Genomic DNA, 6,863 nt, shown 5'->3' with positions numbered 1-6,863 from the left:
TAAGGAATATGTTTTGTGCATTTTGGAATGTGATTTCATAGGAAGTCAAAAGTCAAAAGTCAAAAATGTCAAAAATTTGGAAAAAACGTATCACCCCCTTTAAAAAGGTGCTTTCTGGACCATTTTTTGAAATTCTTTCGATTTTTATGTAAATTACACATGTATAAGAACTGTATGAAAATACTTTAGTCACATTTTACTATCATAATTTTTTATAAATGTTTACTTGTACTTAAGGAATATGTTTTGTGCATTTGGAATGTGATTTCATAGGAAGTCAAAAGTCAAAAGTTAAAAGTCAAAAATGTTAAAAATGCGGAAAAAAATGTAAATGTGGAAATTCCATTTAAAAAAGTGCTTTCTGGACCGTTTTTTGAAATTCTTTCGATTTTTACGTCAATTACACATGTATAAGAACTGTATGAAAATACTTTAGTCACATTTTACTATCATCATTTTTTATAAATGTTTACTTGTACTTATCACCCCCCAAACCTCCATAAATCACTCAGGCCAGCACCCATTGATTTGGGGCCGTAGTATAGTGCTCCCATGGACGTCTGGATGACACCTAAAAGCATTTAAAACCGTTTTGAAAAATGACATGAAAACATGAAAAATATTTTTTTTTTACTTTTTTGGGAAACCTCCTTAAATCACTCAGGCCAGACCCCATTGACTCGAGAATAAAAAACATAAAATATTTTTCAGAAAAAAAACCAGAATATTTTCTGACTTTTTTGGAAAACCTCCATAAATCCCTCAGGCCAACACCCATTGATTTTCGTCCGTCGAATAGTGCTCCCAGAGCGGGTATGGAAGTCCGGATGCCCCCTAAACGCAATTTCATCCAGGGCATCTGGTAACCTAAAAAAAATACCAGGTGCACGAAAAGTTTGGACTTAGAATATTTTTCGAGTTTTTTGGAAAAACTCCATAAATCACTCAGGCCATTGACTCGAGAATAAAAAAAAAAAAAAAAATTCTGAAAAAAAACTGAATATTTTCTGACTTTTTTGGAAAACCTCCATAAATCACTCAGGCCAACACCCACTGATTTTTGTCCGTCGAACAGTGCTCCCAGAGCGGGTTGGAAGTCTGGATGCCCCCTAAACGCAGTTTCAACCAGGGCATCTGGTAACCTAAAAATAATGCCAGGTGCACAAACAGTTTGGACTTGTTTGTGTGTGTGTGAGCTTTTCTTTGACATCTGTTTCGAGAAATGACTGATTTACAGTTCATGAAGGTTGCCTAATCACACACTTAAAGTTTTGGAAAGATCTGACTTTTTTAACCCTTTTAAACAGCACCTATGACCCCATTTTAAGGCACTTCCGGTTGGCACAGGAAGCTATAGGTAAAGACATATGCTGATCGGGGTATGCTCTTAGAGAATCCTGAGTTTTAAGTCTATACGTTAAGAACTGACTGATTTACACAGGGTTGAATGCACTATAAATCACAAACTGCTGGTTGGCTATGGCAAAACACTTTTAGGGTTATTTAACCACTTCCGGTTGCTCCAGGAAGCTTAGAATCAACACAGGTAGACCTCATAGTGGCCTGATGGATTGTTATGAAAGACAGGTTCATAAGACATTCATAACCCACATAGGCTTCAGGTTGAATTTAGAGGTGCACTCAATGTATTCCTATGGGGCTACATTTCATTGTATACTGTTTGATGTAAACACCTTCTTTTAACTGTGAAGGGTTAATGCCACAGAGTCAAGGTTAGGCTTGCACAGATCGGGAGGACCTTAGGAGTGTTCCTGAGGTAAAATTGTGCTTCTAACCTTAACGGTTCTCTCTCTGTCTCCCAAAAGCAAATCAAATTGACATTGAGGTCAAAGGGTCATTTGTGTCCGTCTTCTTGTAACGGTCGCTGCGCTCAGACCGAGCAAGCTACGGTTAAGCGGGGCATCTCGTTGAACTCGGCACGGCCTGGAGATAATAGTAATGCCATTGCAGGCTTTGTGTGTCTTTAAGCACCGTACTTTTTCACTCCATCCTTGCTTTTTGTGTGTGTATGTTTGTGTGAGAGAGCTTTTCTTTGACATCTGTTGGGAGAAATGACTGATTACAGTTCATGAGGGTTGTCTAATCACATATATGAAGTTTTGAAAAGTTCTGACCTTTTAACCCTTCAAAACAGCATCTATGACACCATCTTAAGGCCCTTCTGGTTGTCACAGGAAGCTATAAGTAAAGAGATATCCTGATCGGGGTATGCTCTTAGAGAATCCTGAGTTTTAAGTCTATACGTTAAGAACTGACTGATTTACACAGGGTTGCATGCACTATATATCACAAACTGCTGGTTGGGTATGGCAAAACACTTTTAGGGTGATTTTATCACTTCTGGTTGCTCCAGGAAGCTTAGAATCGACACAGGTAGACCTCATAGTGGCTTGATGGATTGTCATTGAAGACTGGTTCATAAGACATTCATAACCCACATAGGGTTTATTTAAAGAATGCACGTTAAATTTGCAATATGATTCAACACATCATATTGCAAAAGTAACAGACACTGTTATGTTTGCAATATGATTCAACACATCATATTGCAAAAGTAACACACACTGTTACGTTTGCAATATGATGTGTTGAATCATATTGCAAACATAACACACACTGTTACTTTTGCAATATGATGTGTTGAATCATATTGCAAATTTAACGTGCATTCTTTAAATACTTTAAATACTTTAGAAATACAAAATCGAACAGGCTTGTTGGGGTTTGTCTCTATGGGCCGAGCCGGTTTCAATGCACCTAGTCTTGAGACTCTGGGACTTTTCTAAACGTCGCCAGTTTCGTTGAGGTCAAAATGAATTGAAAACATGGCAAATACACGAGGCTTTTTATCGATCCGAGAACCTTCTAGAGCCACATAATTCACTGTGCACAATCGACCTGAGGTCTAGAACAGGTTTGTAAATTTTCAGAACTCTAGGTCTAACGGTTCTTTAAAAGTTGGAACAAAAGTAACTACCACAGGCACTGTCTGCCTCTTAGCCCCTCAGTGTGTCCCTCCATCATTTCTGTTAGGGTGTGTAAATTTTTCTTTGAAATCTGATGGGACTAATGACTGATTTACAGTTCAGGAAGGTTGCCTAATCACAAATATGAAGTTTTGGAAAGATTTAACTTTTTTAACCCTTCGAAACAGCTCTTTTGACACCAATTATGGCACTTCCGGTTTGCACAGGAAGCTGACAGTAAACACATATCCTCATTGGAGTAGGCTTTTACAGAATCCTGAGTTTTAAGTCTATACATTAAGAACTCAGTGATTTACATAGGGCTGAATGCACTATTTCTCTCAAACTGCAGGTTGGGTATTGCAAACACTTTTAGGGTGGTTTTAACCACTTCCGGTTTCTCCAGGAAGCTTAGAATTGACACAGGTAGACCTTATGATGGCTTGATGGACTGACATCAAAGACAGGTTCCTAAGACCTTCATAACCCACATAGGCTTCAGGTTGAATTTGGAGGTGCAGTCAATGTATTCCTATGGAGAGAGATGTCAATGTTAAACTGTGAGATGTAAAAACCTGTTTTCATTGTTAAGGGTTAATGCCACAAGGTCAAGGTTAGGCTTGCACAGATCGGGAGGTCCTTAAGAACATTCCTGAGGTGAAATTGTGTTTCTAACCCTAACGGTTCTCTCGCTGTCTCCCAAAAGCAAATAGAATTGACATTGAGGTCAAAAGGTCATTTTGCTCTGTCTTCTTGTCACTGTCGCTGTGGCCAGACCGAGTGAGCTACGGTCAAGCGGGGCATCTCGTTGAACTCGGCACGGCCTAGAGATAATGGTCATGCCATTGTCGGCTTTGTGTGTCTTTAAGCACCGTACTTTTTCACTCCATCCCTGCTGTGTGTGTGTGTGAGAGCTTTTCTTTGACATCTGTTTAGAGAAATGACTGATTTACACTTCATGAAGGTTGCCTAATCACACACTTAAAGTTTTGGAAAGATCTGTCTTTTTTAACCCTTCGAAACAGCACCCATGACACCATTTTAAGGCACTTCCGGTTGGCACAGGAAGCTATAGGTAAACACATATCTTGATAGGGGTATGCTGTTACAGAATCCTGAATTTTAAGTCTATACGTTTAGAATTGACTGATCTACATAGGGTTGAATGCAGTGATTTTCAAAATTGCAAGTCATGTATATCAGGACACCTTTTAGGGTGGTTTTAACTACTTCCGGTTGGTCCAGGTAGCTTAAAATCAACACAGGTAGACCTCATAATGGCCTGATGGATTGTTATCAAAGACAGGTTCATAAGACATTCATAACCCACATAGGCTTCAGGTTGAATTTGGAGGTGCAGTCAATGTATTCCTATGGGGCGAAATGTCATTGTAAACTGTTTGATCTAAACACCTTCATTTAACTGTTAAGGGTTAATGCCACAGGGTCAATGTTAGGCTTGCACAGATCGGGTGGACCTTAAGAACATTCCTGAGGTGAAATTGTGTTTCTAACCCTAACGGTTCTCTCGCTGTCTCCCAAAAGCAAATAAAATTGACATGGAGGTCAAAAGGTCATTTTGCTCTGTCTTCTTGTAACGGTCGCTGCGCTCAGACCGAGCGAGCTACGGCCAAGCGGGGCATCTCGTTGAACTCGGCACGGCCTGGAGATTATGGTGATGTCATTTTAGTGGTGATTTCAGAATGCTGTTTTGCTGCATTCATGGAAGGCGCTGTGAATTTTGGGCCTGCTCTGAAATATTTGACAGTTGGCTTCTAAAGGAGTTGGAAAAAGTGAGTTTGGAGTCAGATGGTATCAGTTTGGTGTCTGAAAAGATGTCATTGACTTATGGACACTTGCTAGTTGACTTTGGTTGACAATTGCTAGTTGACTTGCTAGTTGACTTTTGTCCATTTGCAATATGTTTCAACGGGGAGGTACCATGAGGATAAAGCGACATGATGAAATTTCACGAAACGAGCGATGGAGAGGAACCACTATCACTGCCCGGCCATCCTGAGGTCATCAGGACGTTGACTTTTGTATTTCTAAAGTATTTAAAGAATGCACGTTATATTTGCAATATGATTCAACATCACATCATATTGCAAATATAACGGGCATTTGCAATATGATGTGATGTTGAATCATATTGCAAATCTAACGGGCATTCTTTAAATACTTTACAAATGCAAAAGTCAACGGTCTGATGACCTCAGGATGGCCGGGCAGTGATAGTGGTTCCTCTCCATCGCTCGTTTCGTGAAATTTCATCGTGTCGCTTTATCCTCATGGTACCTCCCCGTTGAAACATATTGCAAATGTACAAAAGTCAACGAGCAAGTCAGTGTCCATCAGTCAAATAGATATTTTCAGACACCAAACTGATACCATCTGACTCCAAACTCACTTATTCCAACTCCTTTAGATGCCAACTATAACATATTTCAGAGCAGGCCCAAAATTCACAGCGCCTTCTATTTAAACCATAATAAAACAAATAATACGTAGTTATGTTCTAGCTGCGGGTCCAGTGCTCACATTATGTTTAGCCCTATGTGAGGCGACCTCGAATCCCAAGTTTCGGCTCGATAGGTCATTCGGTGCCCGAGCAAAACCCTAATTGGTGCTGAAATTCCACTTTTTTCATTGCCTTGCTACGGGGTCCTTGAATGAGCAATCAAACAGGCTTGTTGGGTTCTGTCTCTATGGGCCGAGCCGGTTTCAATGCACCTAGTCTTGAAACTCTGGGACGTTTCTAAAGGTCGTCCGTTTCGTTGAGGTCAAAATGACTTGAAAACATGGCAAATACACGAGGCTTTTTATCGATCCGAGAACCTTCTAGAGCCACATAATTCACTGTGCACAATCGACTTGAGGTCTAGAACAGGTTTGTAAATTTTCAGAACTCTAGGTCTGACGGTTCTTTAAAAGTTGGAACAAAAGTAACTACTGCAGGCACTGTCTGCCTCTTAGCCCCTCAGTGTGTCCCTCCATCATTTCTGTGTCAGTGTGTTTTTTTTTTTTTTGACATCTGATGGGATGAAGGACTGATTTACAGTTCATGAGGGTTGTCTATTCACATATATGAAGTTTTGGAAAGATTTGACATTTTTAACCCTTCGAAACAGCCCATTAGACACCAGTTATGGCACTTCCGGTTGTCACAGGAAGCTATAAATAAACACATATCATCACTGGAGTAGGCTTTTACAGAATCCTGAGTTTTAAGTCTGTACGTTAAAAATTGACTGATTTACATAGGGCTGAGACACTATTTCTCTCAAACTGCAGGTTGGCTATGGCAAACACTTTTAGGGTGATTTAACCACTTCCGGTTGCTCCAGGAAGCTTAGAATCGACACAGGTAGACCTCATGGTGGCCTGATGGACTGACATCAAAGACAGGTTCATAAGACATTCATAACCCACATAGGCTTCAGGTTGAATTGAGAGGTGCAGTCAATGTATTCCTATGGGGCGACATGTCATTGTAAATTGTTTGATGTAAACACCAGCTTTTAACTGGTAAGGGTTAATGCCACAAGGTCAAGGTTAGGCTTGCACAGATCGGGAGGACCTAAAGAACATTCCTGAGGTGAAATTGTGCTTCTAACCTTAACGGTTCTCTCTCTGTCTCCCAAAAGCAAATAAAATTGACATGAGGTCAATAGGTCATTTGGGTCCGTCTTCTTGTAACGGTCGCTGCGCTCAGACCGAACGAGCTACGGTCAAGCGGGGCATCTCGTTGAACTCGGCACGGCCTGGAGATAATAGTAATACCGTTGCAGGCTTTGTGTGTCTTTAAGCACCGTACTTTTTCACTCCATCCTTCCTTTTTGTGTGTGTGTGTTTGTGTGAGAGAGCTTTTCTTTG

Source organism: Salvelinus alpinus, chromosome 12 (genome assembly GCF_045679555.1).
Source record: "Salvelinus alpinus chromosome 12, SLU_Salpinus.1, whole genome shotgun sequence".
NCBI classification, from domain to species: domain Eukaryota; kingdom Metazoa; phylum Chordata; class Actinopteri; order Salmoniformes; family Salmonidae; genus Salvelinus; species Salvelinus alpinus.
The sequence above is the reverse complement of the archived record's forward strand: the minus strand, read 5'-3'. Positions refer to the sequence as shown.